The sequence below is a fragment of the Galleria mellonella genome, unplaced genomic scaffold, assembly GCF_026898425.1.
Source record: "Galleria mellonella isolate WM207_F2 unplaced genomic scaffold, CSIRO_AGI_GalMel_v1 utg588, whole genome shotgun sequence".
Lineage (NCBI taxonomy): Eukaryota > Metazoa > Arthropoda > Insecta > Lepidoptera > Pyralidae > Galleria > Galleria mellonella.
This window is the reverse complement of record NW_026442124.1, coordinates 1,322,555-1,348,418: the sequence shown is the minus strand read 5'-3', so window position 1 is coordinate 1,348,418 and position 25,864 is coordinate 1,322,555.

Here is a 25,864-nt window from a genome sequence, read left to right as displayed (position 1 = left end):
CTAATTCACTAGGAATTAATCACGGTGGTTTTCAGAGAGGACCGCATGAAGGTCGTCTTGGTAAAGTATATTGTATTTCAAACAATACTCTCCTCCCTAAACCAGGCTTTAATATTTGCTGCATCATATTTGTCAAAATAAATTTCGATACTCGTATTCAGAATCATCCTCACCATTTCCCGAGCTCGGGGCTAAATCCAAATTTTCAATCTCGGCAGTTATCATTTTACCAAAGCAAACTCCGAATAATATTTGCTCATGTGAGACGAGCGTCTTCGAATTTCATATTTATTCGCGGGAGCAAACAGGCCGCAGCCCCGCACCCACGCCCGCCGGAACTGATATTATTGTGCATTCCGTATAATATTGTTTGCTATTTGGCACATTCTCTGTTTGTTTTCGTCTTTCATATGAAAGGGGAGGCTATAGACGTGCAAACAGATGGGTGAGAACTTCACCGCACTTCAAGCTTTTGTATCGGGAAATGCTATTACTATCAAATGTAAATTTTATTTTAGCTGTCTAGTTGACGGCTTCTATTCCCGGCGGTGCGGCGGCTACAGCACACGTTTGATATTCAGGGACGCGGGTAGCGGAACTACAAAGCGTTAAATCACTAGTGATCATAGAAGCGCAAATATTGTGTACATTCGGAATATGAAAGCGAGCAATCCATTAAACCGGGGCGGGTGAATGGCGACCGGAGTCTCTGAGACGCGACTCTGCTCTGATAACCCATAATACGCTGATATTTTTGTGTTGCTCATATGTTGGAAGTAATGGCTCATGCGATTTCGCTTTGTATGGATAAGGCGAACATCTGTTCACGATGAGCTTTTCTTTTACTTTTTATGCATTTAGAATATCAGACAAATAATCATGTATTTACCACAAAATAAATAAATTCATGTAATCAAAAAGGACAGTTTTGCATTTTCGATTAAATTTTTAGGGTAAGCATAGTATTTTTTCTACAATTTGAAATGGCAAATAAGCAAATAAACCAACATAGTGAATGGTGGTATCCATCGCCTGGTATATGACATGTTTACATTTGTTTACAGAGAAATTTATAATATGTAGCGTATATCCATATTAATCTTTAACTAGAATTGTAAACCATAATATATTATATTTGACATATAAAAGGCTCGCTTATCTAAGGGGTTTGACTGGAAACGAACATAAAGGGTGATCCTCTGTGACAAATACTGTGATATACCGAGCGACAGTCGTAAGGGAAATATTTTTATAAGATGAAACATTATTATTTCTGGGGGCGCCGCCGGTGGGATCAAAAGTTGCTGCGATGGGTTTGCCGATGTGATTCCTTTCTATGTCAGCCAAATAAGCGCTCTATTTATAGCTGTACTAACTTTTACAGTATATTGTTCTCACATTAACACATTTTAAATTGCAAAATAAATTTGATAAAAGGTGCTACTATAAAAATAGCGGACAATTGGAATGACACGAAACAGAACAGAGACAGGAAACGGTTAAACGTTTAACGCCGTTAATAAAACAAATTAATGCGCGTTAACCCTAAAATTGGACAAGTTCAATGCAGAGGTCGTTACCACTATAGGAAATTTATCCCGGGTAAGTATTAACACTGAAATCCGTTCGTTGTATTCTGTGTCATTAAAGTTAGGCGGTGCGTTTGGGGGAAATTGTGATCTATTATTTGGTGGGTTGGTTTCGTTTCGGGTTGCCGTTTGAGACGTAAGCCAATCAAAACATACAAGGAGCATATTGATTCCGAGAAGTGTCGCTGTTAACGTGGAGGCTGAAGCTGAATACATTAGCCGGCGGCGTAATGAAGTCTCGTTGCTTGTAAACAAACAGGGCTGGGGGGCGTCGAGGCCCGGGGCGCGCGCGCACCCATGCTTACAGGAATTCTATTTCGACGACAACCGTCATGTGTTAATTAAGTTCGCACCTACGATATTGAGATATCGCCGGAGATGCTACTGTTGTTATTAGCTGAAGAGAGGGCTTATTGCTTAATGTTTCTCTACGAGTATTAGATACCTTTGGCTTGTTTGTATGTTGTGTAAGAGATTGCTATTTACCAATGTTATTTTACACGCAACTCTAACTTACGTTTACCATATATTTATGCGAGTTAAAATAAAATATTTCATATTATAAATATAAGTGAATATTAAATTACATACCTATAATACATACTATCATAAGTATTTAGGTATATGTATGGTATTCATATGATTATTTGCATATTTTTTTAACACGTGTAGTTTTAGTTTGAATAATATTACATATACTTATCGCGCCAAATAGCTACCGCCTCTTTCTTTTTTTCCTCTACCCAAAGGTTGGCTGGAAGAGATTGCTTTTGCGATAAGACCGCCTTTTGTACTTCACATTTGTAATATATATTACTATTTTGTATTGTTCTTTAAGTGGTGCAATAAAGAGTAAATATGTAAATATCGAATTAATTGACATTTACAACATGATTGTTATGTAGACATATTTACTCATATACAATTATGTATTTTACTTTAGGTTTTGAGTGAATTTAAAAAAATCTAGTACCCAGACAGATTGTCACTATAAACGATAAACCGTTTGGTCTATGTCCCTGTTGATCATCATGGATTATATTTGTTGGTAGACTGAAATAATTCAGCATTCGCTATCACATAGGAATCTAGGGGATTTAAATATATAATTTACAATTTACGAACAAACAGTAGTGACTATTAAATACCCAATTAATAACATTATAGATAAAAAATATTTATGCGTATATATATATATGCTTGCAATATGCGCTTCACATACAATGGAATGGTGGTAATCATCTTTGTAAGCAAGCATGCATTCAACATCTCAGGTTTCTAAAGTCCATTATGTGTGTTCCATATACAAAAATAAACAAGATTATTAAAGAGGAGTCGTTAGAAAACCACATAAAGTGGTAGCACCAGCTGCCGCTACCGCGCTCTTTATGATAAAAGAGGTGATCCTTAAGCCCGGCCACTATATCACGTTTCCTGTTATGACTTCAGTTTTTAATGGGCCTTTGTTGACGAGCTTTTTATTATGAAGAAGCGCTAACAACTCTAAATATGTTCGGAAAAGGTACTGTATAAAGAACCGTGTGTTATGGACATTGTTTTTATTGTTCATTGTTTTTTTTATTATCTGAAAAACAATGTGTGAACAAACGGCGTTTGATGGTACTTGTATGAGAAAGTTTAGCGTAAGGTATTAATATAATATTAATTAGTGGAAATAGGATATTTTGTTACTGAGATTATTTCTTTTATATTTATTTCGCGCCGTTATTAGTAGTATACTTCTAAGTTTTTTTTATAAAGTAATGAATTATTATATTTAATACACATGTATATGTGTACTTTCTTAATATAAAATATCACAAACAATTTATTATTTATCTACAATATTTCTGGCAAATAAATTTCATTTAATTTCATTTCAAACAAGTATTACTTGAAAAATAATTATGTAAGTAGAATAAAATTGTAGGAGATGAAAATTCTTGGTTTTGAAAATTAAAGAAACTCACTACTTTAAAATATTATAATTGTAGATTTCAATTATATAACTCGTTAAATTAATGATTATTTTCCAATATCCATTGTCTTAGTAATTTAGGTACATATATGTAATAAGGTATCGTCAAGGTGAAGTCAAGTCTGTAATTCAGAAACTAGTTTAAGCATAATTAGAACAAAGAAGAATTATATATCAGTGTTATAGATACATATGTATGTATATTTAAGTACCGACACTATGACGGTACTGCACATGTCTGTAACCCGTAGCTGTATTTACTATGACATACTCGTATCATGCAAATGGAAAAGCGCGACGAATGGCTCATAAAATTTGCAATTTTGTTCTGTTTACGATAACCGCGGTTTTATAAAATTTTATTACGACTCGCTGGAATTTGGAATGTTTCATTTTACTGTCATTCTCTGATACGAGTATGTTAACTATATACTTGTTATTGAAACTGAAATAATACCTACAACCATAGCACGGATATATCTTTTTACATGTATAATACCTTCAGTTATCCGTGCGTATTTATTAACTTTGTTGCTCTTGGGTACCACTGTCCCATTCAGTAAACAGACATTGCTTGTTTTTTAGTTTGAAATGTAGTGGTAGGTTTAAAATGTAGTGAATTTACAAGATACGAAGGCGTAATACCATAATTCACAGAAATATCAGCATATAAATGGTATGATAAGTGCCTCAGAATAGGTATTCTGTGATATCCATAGTGCTAATAATGTCTATAGATGACTATTAGTCAGTTACCTATCACTTTTTGTCAAATGGGGCTTCAGTTTATTTGCCGTTCGCTAAGTTGTGTAAAAATATTAAATAGTTTATTTAAAATATAGACATTCATCTACAATTATATTCACTTAGGATACTTATACTTATTGCTAACATCTATACACTTACCATGTTTCTTGTAAATAAATAAATAAATAAAATAAGATGTCAACCCAAAATCTTTTCTTCCTAGGAGCTCTGAAAAAATATTATGTTACATTAATATTGTATTTACAGATTCCACAACCAATTGGCTGTGGTTATCTGAAAAAGTCTTCCTTAGATTGTCTGTCACAAAGTGGAAAGTTGTTAATCCTCGTAGTAAATACCATCTTTATATTAGTGTCTCATCCAATTTTAATACAACCAACTGTGCATTGATTTTATTCCAGTGCAAAGAGTGAGAATAAAATCATCATTACCACAGTAACGATAATAATTATATTTATTTATTATATTACAAAAAGACTATTCTAAATAGAAAACTTTACTATTCATAAGTTCAAAAATAAAATGCAGCCCGATTCCGTAGATTTTGAACTTGTTAAATATAGTTCGCTCTACACCAAATTTATAAAACTTTTTAATAAAAATGACTAGAAATTTTTCTTAAAAAATGCTGTTGAAGTATCTACATTATGTTATAAAAATAAATTTTTAATTATCTTGGAAAGATAATTAGTGTTTGCACTTGTTAAGAATTTCACAATAAAAATGTACATACTTACAGTTTTATAAAGTTGATTTCTTTGGAAAGTTTTTTATTTCTACGTATAATACGTAATCAGTACGTATTATAAAATATAATAAAATAAAATAAGTGCAATTTCGCCTGAACTGTAATAATTGTAATGCATGTAAATATGTATTGTAAACCGTCATTATATAACGGTTGTAAAATGTAAATGTAATAAATAACATACACACACATGTAGACAAAGTTATGAGTGCAAGCGGACAACGATGAGTTTATTTCTGCACTCTATAATTGCCTGACGTTGGATAATTACAATATAATATAAAATAATTATGTTGCTCTTAGTTAATTTATGGTGTGTTCATATCTTTATTTTAATAGGCAGTAGGGAACTGAACAATTGGAAAAAATATAGTAATAAAATTAAAATCATAGCGTGTTGGCGCAAATTAGTCATTCTGGCAGCGAGTCAAAGCGAGTCAAATTAAATTATAGCTTCGCCTTAAGCTTTCGACTATTGTTAAAGAATGATCATCAAGAATGCCAATGTGCGGTTCATTATATTATACTTTTAATTATGCACTTTGTTGTTTTTGAAGGTACAAGATTAAATATTTTCATTTTAAGCAATCTGCAGAGATTAAGAACACGTTGAAAAATATTGCGTTGTTAACATTCTTCCCGAGATGATGTTGATTTTTGGCACAGACAAAAATTTTATGTGTGGCAATTTTATAGTCGTCAAGCGAAAACTCATATTATGAAGACGCTACATAATTGATTAGTGGTACAGCTGTTGTGAAGTTTTATTCGACCACTTAGTACGATTCCAGGAAGTCAACAAGTCGACACACGTGTTGTACTGTTTATGACATTTAATAAAAATAATGATTTATTTGCATGCCCTTAAAAGAAGTCAGACCAACTAAGTAGGCATATAAAGACGAAACTTTTCCCATACACTTCTTCCGAGACATAAATTCGGACCCAAATATTAGTATTTGCTTGGCTATTGACAATTTTCTGGGAATTGTTGAATGGATAAGAAAAATTGGAGTTCATAGACTTAATTGAAAAGGATATATTCAAACAATGTTTGTGACTAAAATTATAATATATATTTATAAGTAGCTATGCAGAGTTAAGTAGACAGGTGTTGTAAATTATGACGATATTTTATCCAAATAGTAAACAAAGTAAAGAAGGACTTAACATTAATAGATTTATCGTAACTTGACGTGTTTACAGATTTATGACAGCGCCAGCATACCATTTCATGAAGAAGGGAGTTGTGTGTATTGCGAGTGTTGAGCTAATAAACACGTCTTAATTTCTTGTTGAATAGTGGGCTATTAAAATAAAGTTTTAAAATATGGAACGCCAGATTTTATTTACGTTGTTACAATTTATGGTGTATGGATGCGTGACGTCGCGGGCCCCGGCGCATGCGCAGCCCAGCGCATCGGCGACGCGTGTATGACAGAGTGCTGACGGTTATATTTTCCAGACGATTTATTACATTATAAGAGTGCGGTGCGTGCCGTTAATACGCTCGCAGATGCATAAATAGTAGTGATTTTATTTTCATGTCTGACAAGACAACCGACGACGTGTTTAATTGTTGGGACGCATCTCTTAATACCACAGCTATTCATAGTCAAAACAGTTTAATATCATTATTAATTTATACTCATAAGGTCATTGACGGCAAACAGGTATTCTGTTGGATTTTATCTCAATGTTATATATTTAGGCCAGCGCAAATCAGATGGTTCATTACGCATTTCCCGACACAATTGTTTGAGACTCATTGTTTTGGATTTTTCGACGACACTAAATCAAGCTCTTAATTGAAATAATATCGCTTTAGTGGCCGCAAAAAGACATTATATTGCCTTGAGAACAAAAGCAGAATTTCGTGTTGAAACCTCAAAATATTGTAATGAGAGATACGTATAATTATTTGGTTGACGTTAGCAGTTGAAAAGGTGAATTTATCGAGTGTTGCTTATATTTTAACACGTCTCACCTGTGCTCATTCTTAAATTATTTATATTGTGAGTCAACGGGATGAAAAATGTTTATTTCTGTAATTGTGTTCTATCACGAAAACAAAAAAAATATTATTATGACATCGATCCCTATAAGTGAAGAATATCAGCTGATGGGTCAGAAATCATAGCAGGTGCTCGTAAACGGTATACAGGGCGGCGGCAAGGCGGGTAGTCGGGTGGCCGGGCATATTTCATATCGCGTAATGGAGAATTTACAGGCTGTCGGAGTGAAATGGCTCCCAGAGGCGGCCGCGACTCTTCGCCACTACGATGCTCTACACGGGCAAATGCGCTACTGAAACTCCATTACAGAATTCTCAGTAATCTTGAACTGTTGTATAGTTTTTTACTAATTTTGTCGTCAAATATAATATTTAAGAATATAGACTTCTCAATATTACGGATTTATTTTACATTCGTTTTAATTATTTTTGTTAAAAATATTAAGTACATTTATTATGTACTTAATATTTTTAACTTGTTTAGACACAATGGAAAATAATTAATATGATATACAAATAAATACTTTATTTCGGCGATTTGTTACAATTTATACTATATATACTTACATATTTATTTAAAGTAAAAAACTAGCAAACCGAGAAGATTAAAGAATGGAAATTTTCTAAAAGAGTGAGATATCTTCTGAGACGTTAAAATGCACACTAAGTCCTTCATACTCTAAGCAAACGTTATGAACGATCGAGCTGTATGCCTTTCTTTAGAAAGGCTTTTAATGCCAGTGAATTATTATTATAATTAGTATTATTCTTATTATAAAAAAAAAATTGTATACTAAAATTTCATAATTACGTTCTTTCGAGCAAAATTATCAATTATAAAAATATATAATTAAAAAAAGGTTTACTGAAGGTTTAAGTTTTTATAACTGATATAATGAATCTTGGAGAGTTATGGTCGATTACTCAATCAACACAAAAAAAAAATCATAAATGTCATTTTACACGGGAAGCGTGCATTAGAGACGCGTTCCCCGTTCGTCCGGCGAACGTCCGCGTGCCCAACATTATTATTTATGCCCTCAAGAAAAGTACATTTATAACAATATTACGCCGGACCGCGCCCGCCCTCGGAAAATGATTTTCCCATTTCTCGAAGATTGCAGGTGTATTATATTTCATGAGCATTATTTATGGCGAGACTTTTATTACAAATGCGTGCAATGTCTCTATCCGTTTTTTATTGCCACCAAATCATTTGATGGAATCCAGATTATTTTGTGACAAATACAGACAGCTCTATTTATTGGTCATAATAAAATTTGTAATATGTGTATTGGATAGAAACCTGTGGTTATTACACCTTTAGAATAACATTGTTGCATCTTGAGTTATGTATTAGCTCTCTCGGAGCAGCTGCACGTGTCCCTTTACATGTTTATCTGAATATTATTAAATATCAGTATACATATGAACATATTTATGATATTTAATAAATATTGATCAATATATTTTCAATTCAGTTGCGTACTATAGGATATATGAATAAATTCAAAATATTAACTAACTTGATTAGGTATGTTCCTCAATGATGATAAACAATAAAAGTAGTTACTTTGAATGATAATAATAAATTCGTCCTTTGATTCAGCTGGAGTATAATGTACTCGACGAAATGTGGGTAAATCGAGGGTTAAATAAATAATACTATAATTTTAATAAGTTATATAATATAGTATATTTTATACCATTAAAGTTCGCCTTTTACACCATTTTTTTATAATGTGATCAATAAAAGTATATGAATAAATACTGCTAATTACCGTGAAAATGCATTTATATATTATTAGATTTCTACATATTACGAGTATCTTCTTAAAATATTAGTATTTTTTACGACTTCATTATTTTGATAATTTTGTAAATTGGTGGTTTGATCACGTTCTGTCACTTCTTTTTTGCGCGTATCTAAATATCTATTACACTGAAAGTACTCTTTTGTGTCATTTGAAATACTACAAAAAACGTTTTTATAGATAAGTATGCCCTTATACTCGAATATTACTTCTCTATTAATATCCTATGTTATGTTTTTACTTTCACTGCTCTGTGTGCAATAAGAATGAATATTGTTTAGAAGGTATATTTTCTAAATACAAGTGATTTGACGTTTTTATTTTTTATTGTATCTTCGTTAATTATGATTCTTATGATCATTTGTCAATAGATATAATTTGGTCTTTTTCGGCCCCATATTAATTTGATCAAGACTGAAATTCTTTTTTTATGGTATATCTTAAATTATTCAATGTTAACCATACAGCAAATACAATATAGAATTATTTTTATTTTACACAAAACATCTTACGTCTCGTACCCTTAACCGCTGTCCACGAAACAATGGGTGTTAGCAATTCATAATTTTGCAAACGGCGTAGTATTCCCCAAAGACGGATATATCCGTCAGCCGCACCCTCAGTGCACACGAGCAGAGTCCGAGGCGTTACGAGACTCGCGGGAGCCGCCACTAACTCTGTCCATAACCAATAACCGTAAATAAATACGGCCCTGGCCCGTGCTGCTGACTTTTCATACAGTGAGTATACTATAAGATGTTAGGATTATATTTTAAAGTTTAGAGATATCCTTTGATTATATATATATAACATCAAGGCTCAAAAAGAGATCAACTTTTTGTCAGCTAATTGTCAAATTAGCAGATTTTTTTTATCAGTGTTCTTTATACTTATGTATAAAATGCATCTTGACGTATTATTTAATAAATAAAATGAGTGTTTACGTATTAAAAATATACAAAAATTATAAGACAAAATAAATATGTAAGTTATAAAGGAATCACTCATAACTATTTTATCACGCAAAAAGTTGACCCATTGTTCTCGAAGCATTTCCATGGAGACACTATCTATAAAATCTAAAGATATATCATAATGTTTATATTCACTATATATAATAAAATGTTTATAATAAGAGATGATTCCTACTAAACATTACCCTTTTCAGTAATACAAGAGTAAATTTACTTAATATCAATTTATCTATTTATTGTCCTACTGACTCTCTGCAACACATTGAGTTTGGCACTCCATCTACGTTTACAGACCTTACATTGTATTTCTAATAGGCGATTGGTTTTTTGAGCTCTAGTCTTTATAGTTCGCTAAGTAATTTGTAGGTTTTTCATACGGTTAGCGTAATGACATATATCAAGTCATCACTGGCGATACACTAATTAAAGAATTTTCTATTTAAGAAATATTTTGAATATTAAGATAGTTTACATATGCCCCTAAAATTTCTTAGTTTTACAATATTAATTTACGAAAAATTAATTAAAAATAAGTCAAGGTTGAGAATGGGATAGTTATTATATTTTCTAATATTTCAAACATTTTAAACGCTTGAACGATACGATTTGTGTTTGAAGCAACCACATATAATTAAGTAAGAATACTTTCCTTAAACGACAGTTTGAAGCATCAAGTCAGGACGATTGGTAAACTATCGTTTATTTTTACGTGAAGCCCGCGATCCTGCGCATCTCACCCTATTAAATTTTGTTTGCATTTATTTTAAAGGTGCGACGCTCCGAGAGACGTGGTATGTGAAAAATTACACCTCAGACCAATATTTATGGGTGATATTCGGCAGCGGTTCCTTTGTGCGATGAGGGTGTATAAATAACACTTCTTATCGCGTGGGAGCCTACCCTTAAATGGGATTTATTTTAATTATTTATCGACTGCGCAGTCGCTTGATGATGACCAGTGGAATTTGGGTGACATTTAATATGTTTAAGTTAGACCTACTTTTTCTTTTACTTGGTTTAATGATAATTAAAATCCATATAAAGTAATAATTATTATAAAAATATTTTGCAGTGGGACAGATACACACACACATAGTGGCACACTATTTCCTGGTTCCGGTTTCGTTACTTTGAATTGCGCTTGCAGATGTTCGTTTTCTGTTTTCTGCTATGCTACTTTTATTTATATATTTAAATTACAACATAAGTAATGTAATAATATCAAATTATATATTTCAGTTTAGCAAAATTTAGGGACCGAGCAATTTGTGAAACCACATCATATTCACATATTTTATTATACACTTGTTAAATTTATATAATTATGTGTAATATAAAAACGATAGCATCGATACATCAATAGGTACCTCTGATTTGTTCAGCGTCAACCGAGAATAGTAAATCCTTTTATCTCGTACTGAAACGTTATAAATTATAAGAAGCGAGAGTAACGTCAGTTATTTTTATCTATAATCGCGAAGTATGAACATAAATTAGTTCTATATTTGGCCGCGCGTTGTTTTGCATACAGACAGCAAGACAAGCCGTCTGCACATGCGTGCAACATCAATCTCAATTCTGGAATATTTTTCTGTCTGCCATGCGATCCGTGGCTGAGATTCAAGAACGCCGCTTTCTACTCCACTGCACCTTTGAATTAGTGGGAATGAGATCACAAAATTTGGTAATTAATTGTGAATATTACCTTTTTTATGAAATAGAATCGCAAACGAGCCTAATAAAAAATAGCAATCTTCGTTTATAAATATGAACAGAACCATTATCATCACATCATCATTATCATATCAGCCTTGAACTGTCCACTGCTGAACATAAGCCTCACGCTTAGCTGGCGGATTGGCAACCGTAGTTAAGCTTTGAAGCTGTTTTAAGAGGGAGCAGTGTCCTTCCCATCCCCCGCCCCTTTATCATCACAGAATTCTCTTTAACACTCATGGTATCCCTCATTACTACTCATGGGCCTACCCTATTCTTTATATTTTATGGTAGAAATTTCTTTTTTAATGAATATTGATACAGACTGTTGTGAACTGTGAGTTGTTCTAGTCAAACCATAAGATAGCACGCAAATTTGGTCCGATTTGTGGTCAGCTTGTTGACATTTGTTTTAAAAATAAATTGATACTTAAATTCCATGGACCTTTTTTGAAGTTTTCTAACTTTATAGCCAGATGTTTTTTTTTAATAATAATAATAATAGTATGTTATATGCAATATCTGGCAACAAGTTAAACAGAGCCCATTGTTAAACGACTATATTTTCTATAAATACATATTGTATTTAATAATAAATAGAAAAAATGCTTAGATTAATATGAATATCCATTTTGTTTGTATTGAATAAGGGTCGATCCTACAATCGTAGGAAAATTTATTCGGAATTGCATTGCTTACACCATCAACGTAATGAAAGCTAAGAAATCAAAATAATGCAGAATAAAAATATTTTTTTCTCTTAGAAACGTGTGTCATAATATATCCACCTCTCCTATTACAGATGATACCTTTATCCCACATCGCTGTCATTTGAAGTACCTACAGGGAGCACTCCGAGGGGAAAATGATTGACGGCGACGTGAAATTTCATTTTGCGGCTTGTTGAGGACATGTCGATAACGCATCGAGACCTCCACTATTGAGGTTGATTGCCTTCTCGAGGATGCTTTGTATTATTGCTCTCGTGTCGCGCTTCATTTCATTCATTTTGTACTAACTCATTAGATACCTATATACGATTGAACAGTAATTTAAGTGTCTCATTTGGGACAATCGTTTTGACGTTCGGAAATTGAATTAGTCATGGCAAATGAGCGAATTGTATTTTTAGTGACATATTTTAGTACAATAAGTGCACATGTTTACGTATTTTTTCAATATTACACCAAATTTATAATATATTTTTATTGATATATCTTCAATTTTTGGAGAAAGTTATTTACTGAAATATACCTATAACGATAAGCAATATTTTTTTTTTATTTCGTAGTATTTAGTTTATAAATAGGTATTTAATTACTTATAACCATAAATAACACTAATATTGACAGACAAGCCTTCCGCACGATCTCTTAAACTTTATTAATTCCTATCATTGCATATATAAACGAAACTAAGTGGAAAATATAATTATTGCTGTTCTGCGGCAAACACGATGTATGGTAATACCCAAGGACATGACGTAATGTTGATATTTTATATTAATAATTTCAAATATCGACATAAAATTTAAAAATCAATTATAAATTTGTTTTTATAGGAAACTAAACGCGACCTAATTATATGTAATTTAGCACATAATTAAGATTGTGTTCCACAAACTTATTTCAATTGTAGTAAAATCAGTCATTTTGATTTAAAAATTAAATTATTGAATCGATTTTGATAAAATTTCAATGGGTCAATCTATAAATATATTATTTCAGATGAACAAATAATTGTCCATATCTGTTTTATAACTGATGGATTTTTGAGATAATAAACATAAAAAATACAACCGAATTGAGAACATCCTTCATTTTGAAGTCGGTTGAAAAGAGGATAGCGACAAAATCGACAAACCAACTGTGTCTGAGAATATTATTATTTTTCTTCAGTTCTGTTCTTCAGTGGAATTCTATGGTATAGAGACATAACATCTTAATCTTCAGCAATAGTAACGCATGAGGGATATCATTGGCGACACAGTATACTCTGTGATGTCCATGGTACTGTTTATGTCCATAGGTTATCACTTTCAATCATGTATTATACATAAAGAGGGTATAAAGACGAATTTGTATTGTATTTCGACCATTACTAAAAATGTTTGTATCTATGTAGAGTGAAAGGAGTGAATATCCTTAGAAACAGTCTCGTGAACAAATATCAAGCGACCTCATACGCTCATTCAAATGTCATATAATTTTGCATACAATATTTTCTTAAGAAGAAATGAGAACAAGCCGGTGACAGTGGAATTTAATAATGACAAAATAATACAAGGCAACTTTAAGGGCAGCCCTTTCTGCTGTCCGTCATAGGGATTCCGCGCTATTCATGCACATAATATTTTTGCGATATTTGCCGACCGCCTAACGACTGACTAATTTATTCCGTTTCATTCAAGATTTCATACACATTTTAAAAATGTATAAAAGAGTATAGTTTAATAAGATGGCACTAGTTTATATATCAAAGCACAAAATGATCTAAATTATTATCATTACAAATAGCCTATTGCCTTATATCAGCGTTTAAATAATAATTGAATTGATTCAATACAATGGAAAGAGTTTCTCTGAGTTAATCGCGGACACGATGACAAATGCATATCGCTTCATCTCTACTGCAGAGATTAATGTGCGAGAGAGGCGGAGCGCGGCTAGACAAAACCTGCCGACTGCGCGGACGCAACAATTCACTAATTCGACCCGCGACTCGCCGCGTAAACGTTCACGCGACAACCATACGCCGACCTGTAACCAATGTCGCTTATTATTTATCTCTGTACTTTATCAACACTGTACAACTTAAGTCCTATACATTCACTTGCTGAAATATATCTTATTTATATTGAGAAGAAGGTTCCAATTAAGTCGAGCAAGTCTATTGTTCAGACACTGTTGGACAAGCTTTTATAGTCACCAGAGACAATAATGACATGATCTAAATGTAAGAACTATAGTTTGATCTAAAATTAAGTGAGATGAAAGGGAATTTATATGATACAAAAAATATTACTAAAGCTTACGGGCATTGTCTGAATGCAGCGCTTTGTTGGGGACAAAACTATGTTAACATTCGAGCATTCCGCTCAATTAACGTCATAAATGAGAGAAATGTCGGATCAAAAGAATAGCAGGTGTCCACTATTATCATAATTTGTCATTCGCGCTCGTTCTGCTTTAATGTCCTTTTGTGCACCAATAGAGTTTATTAAGATTCAAATGGTCTTTATTCTTAGCACGGTGTGATTAATTTAGGTATAAACTTGTATTGATACTGAATATTTTGATAGTGAGAATATATTCATATGATGTTAATTATATTATCTATCTTGCTCTAACTTTATTTACTTTATATTTAAAAAGAAGTTTTATATTCAAAGTACAGCTAGATTTTTAATTATTTAAAGAAAATCATAATTTAGACTGTTCTTTGATTAGACACAGTAAAAAAATTAATAAAATGAATTTTTAAATTTTATTTAAAAGAGTAAGTACACTTAATTACTTCTCATTATATTACAAATTGTTTTATTATTGTTTTCCAAATGAGATTAGGTTTACAAACCGTTAACTGAATAACAATGACCAAACATAATCCAAATCTAAACGGCACCACATAGCTGACAGAATATAAATGTGTGGCCTGATCCTGTTGGCTTGTGAACCGAGGACGTGATGCGTCGTTATTAACACAAGCTGCATTAATGAACACATAAATACTTACACTATGCTTTCACATACCTACCTACATACTACTAACTCTTAAAAAAAGTGCCGTTCATCCGTGAGTGTATAAGACAATCATGCATTCGCGCGACGTACAATTTTTTATTATTTTTACTTGCTTACTTAATTTTATTCTACCAATAAAAACACCGATGGTGCTTATTCCATATTAGTAATGTTTAGTGTATGTTTTATTGAAATCGATATAATTAATAGACAATTACAATGCTGGACGTAATAACGAGTGGTATACCGCTGTGCGCGCTGGCCGCTAAGCGCCGACACGCCGACGCGACTTAGAACCTAAATGTGGCTTGTAAATCGAATACACCGCTCCCAACGGCCAATTGCCAGATAAATATTGACATTTATGCACATATTGCTCCATATAAGTTTTTTATGGTTGTAAAATATGAAGTCAGATCACACAGCTTGTTCGGATTTAAGTCGATACGCTTCGTTACTACCAATAAAAATTTGCATAATTGAATGTTTTGTTTGTTTGTAAAATACATTTTTATGAGGAAATTACAAAAGGCATATTTAGATGTTAATTAAGCTTGTACAATGTGGGTGATATCATAAAGTTGTCTAGTAGATATCCATGGCGGATTTGAAGGTTTCCCATGATGACGCCGAACCCCGCGGTGAAGCGGTGGGCGGCGTAGGGCGATCGTAGCGCGGGCAATTCCGCGATGCCGCGACATACTCGCATCGATCTGATAACGTGGCATCTAGACAACATGCAGCTGTTTATCTGCAGACGCGAAATCAATTGAGCTCGCCGTATTATCGCATTACTACGTCTAAACACTGCCTAATTGGATATTTCCTTGTGTGCTGTCGTTTTTATCATCTCTTATTGCAATTCATTTATTTAAAATTAAACGACTCCATAATAAATATTTATATTAGAGAAAAAATAGCTTTTTTAAAATCAGCTTATTGATAGTAATTCCTGTGATACATTTTTAAAACGACGCGACAGAGAAGAACAACAGAAATATAAAATTCTTAATATCACAATTAATCACCACTTTACTGATTCTGAATAATACATTTTAATGTCAATCAATTTTCGACTTAAACGTCTGTGGTTTATAGTATAAATTTAGAAAGAGATTTTTTGTCATACATAGTAGCAGGAAATGCCGCAGAGGCGTCGTGTCAACAAAAAAATTTAAAAGCACGCATTATGTTGTTAACTGCGATTTAACTCATTTCATATTTGAGACGACTTTTGTTGTTCGACGCCACTTAATTTTATCAGATAATTTATGAGAACAGCTAAACACGCTGAGAAAAGTATTTTTATAGGTAATTAATATTCACAAACGAATTGATTTCAATCTCTTTGACATACAAAAGTAGCAGCACTACGAGCAGAGAGTTGAGTGGTTTTATTTCATAAAGAAGTTTTCACTAGAGACCGAGTAATAGATATAATATAAAGTTGCATGAAAAAAAAATTTGAAAAGTACAGAGTTGGAAATATTTTATTGAATACACTAGCAAATTACTGCAACTTTACCTGCAGTCTCGGGTTCACACAAGTATGATATACTTAACACTGGTATATTATGAGGAATAAGTAATTGTGCAAAATTAGTAGCAGTTTCTCTTGTGCATTGATTAGCCGTGTCGTCCCAGCATAGAATCGGTCACCACTTCTTGGGTGTCATAAGAGGCAACTAAGGGAATTTAATGATCGAGGGATTGACAGCAACGTCCCTTTTAAAACATCACAAAAGCCTAACTAGAGTTCCTTGCTTACCAAGTTTGGCGACTACTGGTAAAACCCCCTAAAGAAGATGTTTAATAGAAGGCAGTTAAAAACTGATATGACAATGATGATTGAATCAATGTATTAATTAAAACTATTGTTCTCTTTAAAGAATAATATAGATTATAAAGATTAACAATATGTACACAAACAAAATAATTAATTACATAAACTTAATTACATAAAAGTAAGCCAAAGAGGCAACAATGGGTTAAATAGATTGATTAGTCATTTACAAGCTCCTTTTTTATAAGTACATAAAATACAATAGTACTACATTATACATGTAAGTATTCTGCATTAGGTAAATTATATATATTTGCATGAAACATTTATGCAAATAATTTATGATATAGGTAATCTACAAGCAAAACAAGTGACTTTATGTTTACAACTTAATATTACAATGGTTGACGTGAAGTCATTAAACATGTATTAAGTCGACCTCTTTTAATATTCATAAGCAAAATAACCGTGTGTTTAATATGAAAATGACAAAGAAACTTCATATTACGTTATCCATGAGATTAAGGCTATGCTGCATTGATGTAATCAGCGTTGATTTTTTTACATTTACATACTATAATGTTAGCGAGCCTACGACATGGTGATGGCAAGCTATGAAAGCCTGCAACACTAGAAATTCACGCATTGAGATTGCAGTACTAAAAAATTCGTTACAAATTTTTGAAATTAAACAAATTTCAAATAGGAAGTTAACAAATCAAATATTAAAACTGTATTTCACGCATCTAATCTTAATACAACTGAATAGTTGACTGCTAAAGGAAACGGCCTTGATATCCATCCCAAAATAGATATGCATTATTTGAGTTTCACATCTATAATTTAAATTTATAATCTGACTGCTTATATTTGAAAGCTATTAATAGTGACTAAATTTTATTTCACGTTGTATTTGTAAATTAATTAAATTATATTTAATAAACACGATTTTTTACTTTAATATTACAATAATACGGTCACAATTCTGAGATGTATTGCTACATAAAAATATTTCAAAACATTTATTCATTACAGTCAGCAGCTGATAGCAGCTACTGAACATATACTACCTTTAACATCAGGTACCTATTGGTAAGCTAAAAGTAATAATAATGCATAAAATAAACAATTAAAGAAATCTTAATATGTTATGATACTTAAATCAAACCAACACTTAATTACTACCTCCATTAATTATATAAAAACAACTGCAACAAACGAGATTTCTTACTTTTCTGATTCCTACCATAACCAGTTTAGTCTGTGACATACTCAGTAAAAGTATACGAGAAGTCCTATATGTAAGCACGTCTAACGCAAACTTGCTCGTGTCTAATGATGATACATTATTATTTAAAATGCCGCTGGTGGAGGTGTCTTCATAAATTAATCCCACTACTGTCACAGTAGAGCGGAACGGCAATTAAATGGCTGAGGGATATTACCACACAATGTGCAGAGTATATCATGAGATGATGTACGGCTGTCCAGTGAGTAACTGGGAGAAATACTTGTCATAAATGTGATTTTGTTCAATTCACAGGATGATGTTTTGTAATGAAGTCTTTTATTGTTTAATATTCTGATAACAATAATAATAGGACGATACTATTTACTTACTATTGTACACAGTTAATATTGCGAAAAGAGTATCTTTGATAGGGAATTTAAATTAAAAATCTATTGAAACTAGATATCATGGAAATAATCTATGAATAGGAATGATATTATTCCTGTCTTCTTTCATAAACATCAACTAGTTAATCCTTTTAGTTTTGGTCGAACGTGTTGTTACCGTGCATACCGTGCATGTCTTTAGTTTAGGGGATTTGTTTAACCATTGTCAATTTCTATTTATATCTGATATCGGATACTTACAGACTATAAAAATATTATATGGAGGATAAGAAGAAGAAAAAAATTTCAAGTTATATAATCACAGTTAATTCAATTTAGTATTAATAGATAAAATACTATCTATGTACTAATAAATACTATACGGATAATAATTGAGGCCATAGAAGTCTAATTTTGTATAGATAAAGTTACAATAAAAGTTATTTACATCAACCTGTATATAAATCAGAACCTACCAATTGCTATGAAGTAAACCCATGTCCGGAATGTGTTTAATGAGATCTGCGATAACTTATACACCACACGTCCGTTTACGCTTTTTGGTATTTCATTCATTCCCCTTGTTAGATATGAAAAAGAAAGCATCAAATTAATTAGCAGCAGAATGTGAGACATGATCTACAACCGACAAGATATATAGATATGTCTTACGATGGCCCTAAATTAATTTTACATTTATTCTGACGTCTTCATAAATATTACTGTTTCACTGCTTTCATTTTACTAGTGTAATCTATCTAGAACTACGTATAAATATACATATGTAAACGAGTATGTTGTATTGTATTATTCGGTTATTTCTAATTAGCAGCTTCTAGTTTTTGTATTTATTAATTTGCTATCTAACATAAAAGTAATAGTAAAAAAATATGTTTATGGGGTTCATGCTCTGTCATTATTGATATGCTAGTACTGATGGTGCATTTTATAAAATTTCGCGTTTTTTTATATTATACTTGTTCACCTAATGACATGCTTAAATATGCATACATAACATTGATGATGATGGTATTAGCCATTACTGTCCAGTGCTGATAATAGGCCTTCCCATTGAAGGGCTTTGCCAGTAGTTGCCACGCTTGGCAGATAGGTTGGCAACCAAAGTTAGGCTTTAGCCATGCATTAAAAGGGACGAATTGTATTCAGGTAGTTTCAGATAAACAATGCTGCCACGTTACTTGTTTTCTTGTATATGTAGACGATTAAAAACTGTTGATGCCAGAGACGTATATGAGTAGTAGTAGTGTCGTATTACAATGTTTTTTTTTTAATTTATTAAACCAATTTGTAAACCCTATGGAGTCAATTAGATGTCTATTAATAACTTACAACATTTATTATTAACGTTCAGCATTAGGTACTTGATTTTCTCACATTTCGCACACATAACCTCAAGTCATATTTATAAATATTAATTCTCTTAATTTGTTTCATTATCAATGAACGATTCAAATGACGAGATTTATGTATCTATTTCAAGCAAATAATTTTTTTAAAAATATACCATATCAATACCTGCCGATTTAAATCGTAAGACAATTCAAATATTTTTCAATATATTCAATGCTGAACGCGTTATAAGTTATAAAAATACAAAAATATGATAATTCTCTTTAAAGGTGCGGTTACAGATTCATAATAAAATGATGGTCATCCATAATGGCGTAATATTGTTTCCAAGTTTGCACGTGGCCTGGAACGTGGTATGTACCCAGATATTCATATCAGAACCAATTTTAAATTTTATTAGGGAAACCATAAGTATATTCATGATATTGGTATATTTTGACATAAAATTTTATATTTCACTCTTTCTGATTTCATTTTATTCAAAATTTGAATATTATTCATCGATCAATTCTGTTTTGCTATTTGAGTTACATTTTGACTTTATATATTTACTGTTTTAAATTTCATTTCTAGTAAGCGTGATTCTATTGGTAGCATATATCAGATCATTACAGGTGATAAATAAATTTAAAGTGATCATTTTTTATTATAATATTTTAACTTATGCCCTATCAAACGCTATGGAAGATTAAACCAGTATTAACTCCTTACTCTCTCCATAATGGTATCTGATTTACAATACCATCTCCATCTGATCCTTATGATATCAACTAATCATGACGATAAAATTAATTTCGTACAAAATATTGTTTTTTAAAACTGCAATTTAATTCTCCGCAATTTAATTAGCACAACCGTCAACTCTGTAGGAAAAAGGGACATTCATTAAAACTTTTACACTTAAAATCGTATATCACAGTACATTTTGAACAGGGTGATTACATTTTAAAATGTGTTGAATATCGTAAACAATTCCTTTTGTAATTTTGCAACTATTATACTTTACTTACGCACTGAGCATATTAGCATTTGTTTATATTTTCTATGTATTCATTATACTACAATTCATATGTAATTTAAGCATTACAGATTGTATTAAAATTAATTACGACTCTGAGAAGAGATTGCCCTCTCTTTGAGATGGATGAAACCATCACCATCAGGTCCTTGAAATTGAAAAAAAAAACGGCTTTTCATTTTTTCTTTTGTCATTCCAATCCTTACACAAGACTAGCTATATATCCTCTCAAGTCGACTTCCGCGTGGTTCCCCCTGGAATCCATCGTGGTTAATTCTACTTGAATTCGTCAAAATGGGCTAACTGACCTACTTTCATTCCCATCTGTCACCTCTCACTGGTGCCTCGCCAGTATATACTGATAGCACAGGCAGGGTTACCATACCATTATCACCCAAAAAAAATCCTTAGACAAGTTGAGATGAATCAGCGTATACATTTTAGACAGCGTACGCATCGAGCATAATAAGACACCAGACATTGATGTGTCCTATTTTACACACATTGCAGTGAAAGATATATTTCATGGATGCCACTTTCAAAAACCAAAATGAAATTAGTCTCTTGTGTCGATGAACTACTGTTTTTTTACTAACCAAAGTAATAATACAATAGAAACATAATTACATTCTTTGAGGTTACAAAATAATTACACGGCCGTTACCTAATACCCACGAAATAAGCAATTGTGGCAATGACAACACTTTTGTCATTGTTATTAACTACTAGATGATGTAAAGAATACAATAACGTATGACGAAAACAAGGATGTTATTACTGTATGAGTGTGCCCGCAGTACACGTACGTCCATCGACGTATAGAATGCTAATACGTCGTTACGTTCGGTCCGACAATATCGACATACGAATTCGTGTTCGTAACACATATAGAAAGACCTGCCCCACCCCCTGGGCGACATTATAAAAAGGCCCTGCTCCGGATCGATGAAGGAAGACCTACAGGTCTTATTACACTAGTCGCGCGATTCATAGGCCTGCGACCGAGTTTACATGACACGCACTAGTTTTATTACCCTCATGTTTCTAAATGGCCCTCATTTCGTTTCAAACAAATTATTTATATTTTACTACATGGACAGATCGTTTCCCAATCAAATGTTGACCTAAAAAGCATTTGTATGACGCAGTGGAGCGTTGATAAAATAATGTTGATAGTATCGATGCGCCGCGAATTATCATACAACGACTATTTATGAGTTTACAATTGTAAAATTACTTTAATCGTAAGGAGTTTCCATGAAGCAGTAATAATGCTTACTTATAAATTAATTGTATATATAAATTGTTCGTATATTGTTTTACACGTAGGTTTTATAATAAAACTAATAAAACATTTATTTAAATATATTTATGTATATTATTCATCAATTGTGCAAATCAGAAGTTACGTTAAGTTACTATAAATTTATTAATTATTATTAAATAGTTGACAAATAAAATTAAAAATTAAAAAAATGAAATTAAAAAAGTATAATATTGTATAGAATTACCATTTTTGAAACATGTTACCTATACCATATATACATATATTCACACTTACCTGCCCAACCAACCCGCCTCCCAAGCGTGGCAACTATTGGCAAAACCTCCCTTTATGTGGAAAATTTATGTAAATCAGTGGATAGTAAACAGCTGATATGATGATGAGAATATTGATGAACGTATAATCAATAAAAAGATTCAATTAAAAATACTTTAAATTAAATAAATATGTAATAAAGAACAGATGTAGGACCTATAAACTAAGTCTTCATGTAAGTCGAAACATATGTTGCTGCATATAGTAATACGTTACAACTATCTATAATATATTCGATTGACGTCACATCGTTATAATCACAATGGATTTATTTCTAAAGTCCTTATCAATAAAACATTGATATTACAAATTATTAGGAATAGGGACTAGCATAATTTCATAATATAATTATACTGTTACTAACTATATAGCTACTTTTATATTTTTTATAGTATTATTTTTATTATGCTTTATATACAAACCCTATAGATACTTCTCCTTTCAGATTCTCAAGGTTGACTGAAAAATGCCTTTAAGATATAAATCCATGTGTGTACATTTTTGTTATAACCTATAAAAGTGTATATACAAAAGCATAAATAAATAATGTAGCTGCAACTGTATATTATACAGTTACTTTTCAATAATATATCAAAAATATTAATTCAATTCTAATATAAATTAAGCAATATAGTAATGGTCACTAAACCATTAAATTGAAATTTCAGAAATAAATTTATAGAATAGCGATTCAGAATAGATTCCATATTCTCATAGTATTTTTGTTTGTCTATCTTATTTATATGTAATATAAACCAAACTTAATGTTTTATGGATACCATAATTAGTTATTCCGAAGAGAACAATATACTGAATCGACACAAATAACCTTACATTAGTACTCGCAAACAATGAGACGGTCAATATTGAGAACAAAATTTAACCACCCACTCCATTTTCAAATAGCCTCATCAATATCAATTAAATTAATAAAACGGTTATAAAATGTTCCAATGACATTAAATATCCACTATTATTGGCTTTACAGTAATTTAAAACTAATTGATTGTTTACTTCAAAACGTTACAAAAGTTAACAATGAAGTGAATCATACTATGTACAGTATGTTCACATACTAATAGGTATCTACGTCAGTTTTAGTCTATATAACATAGCAATATCATAAATTCGCCGTGTGTGCCCCTGCATAGAATGGGCCACCCTTTTCTTACCTGTCGGTGCCGTAAGAGGCGACTAAGGAGGCCGAGGGTTGGGCAGCAGCGTCCTTCTAAGAACTTTAAAAGCCTAACTGCAGTTGCCATCCTGCTTGCCAAGTATCGCAACTACTGGCAAAACTCCCCTTATGGGGAAGGCTTATTCCAGCAGTGGACAGTTAACGGCTGAACTAACAAATATCATAAATTGCGAAGTAAAACTAAAAAGCAATTACTGTGTTCTGTGTGTAATTGGTAAATGATAAAAATAATACATGTTCTTATAAAATAGAAACATCAAGATGGATTACAAATACTTAAACGTTTTTCGTAATTCACATAAAACGGATTTAAGAAAATGATACGAAGTTTTACTAGTAATTAAAAATCATATCAATATTAAATTATAGTGGAACTATGATGGTATGAGAATATAAAGACATAATTATTACAACAATTTTAAGATTACCACTGACGTAATAAAGAACAAAATAAAATAAACGAGTGAGTAAATGAATGAATGAATAACATTATCACAGTGTGTCATATTTTCTGTTATTTTTGAACACGCTGTGTTCGCTTGAAACTCCTGTAACAGGCGCAGCTGTTAAGATGTTGATTTATATGCGTATAGAGCGCGGCCAATTATCTTATTAGTGGTCAATTTATCGTTCATCACATTACCATATGGATCGGTTATATTAGACTGTAATAGAGAAAATGAGCTGTTATTTGTACAGCAGTCAGATAACGATATGTGTATATATGTATCAATTTAGGTTTTCCGGAATTTATTATAAATTTAGCTTTTATCATTCATATTGTTAATACAGGTATTTCATTTTGGGTTACTTGTGCAACCCCATGCTATTTTAGAACATATCGATTGATTGATCTAAATGAATATTAATTGAAGAATAAAATGGGAGTAATATTTTTTACATATTATTACATATTAATGTTAACTAATCAATAAATAATGATTGTTTCTTTGATCATAAAGAATTAAAAATTAAGATGTGACCTACTCACGACCAATAAAATTATTACATGCTTACTCGTCATATTCCTAAGTAAAAAGTAAAGATTTTAAAATGTATCAAACAAGATTTTCAAAAATTTTGATCTAAGTCATGCCTAGAAGTAGTATAACCGCAGCGTTATGATATAACACCAGCGTTGACATAACCAAAGTCAAGTATTCGTTGGCTGAATAGTTACAATGCATTTATGTAAATATAACTTAAGATATTATTTTAATTTCAACAGTTTCAAATACCAAAAAGTTTCCTATTGTAGTTAGAGTTCCAAATATATGAAAACAAAATCTAATACCCCGTCTCGTGGTTCCGTCTGGTGGCCGACGAGTATCGCCAATAATTCGCTTATTCCACTATCTGCGGGTCAATAATTTCTCATGAAGCGCGACGTTTTGTCACACAAAATAACGTGTTTTATCGCCGAGCGCTGCCCGCTAAATGTTTTACGGCAATAACAATAAAGAAAAACAAAAGCATATTGTCTCCTCTTCCCGTGCGTATTTTCTCACGAAAAAGTACGACAGTCGTACTGTTTTATTAATATTTATTTCCAGTATCCAAAATACTTAAGCCACCTCGCGTATTTGGATACCAATTATTAACGGAACATCCATGAATGCTCGCTCGCTCCCATGGCAATAAATAGCTTCAATAATTCGGACACTTGCATTCTCGCCTTATCTTGTGAGGATTTATTTCAGATTTTATACATTCAGAATCCTAATATTCTTGGTACGTACAAAAATTTGTCGCGAATGACACCAAATTGAGTGAACATTCTCGAATAATATATTAGGAATTTGCTTTGTCAATTACATATTACGGTATATGTAATTGACGAAACAAATAGCGTCGCCTACATACGAGTACATGAACAGTGACATAGATATCGCAGAATAAATTCGAATGTCCTTGATATTTTACCAAGGATCTCCTA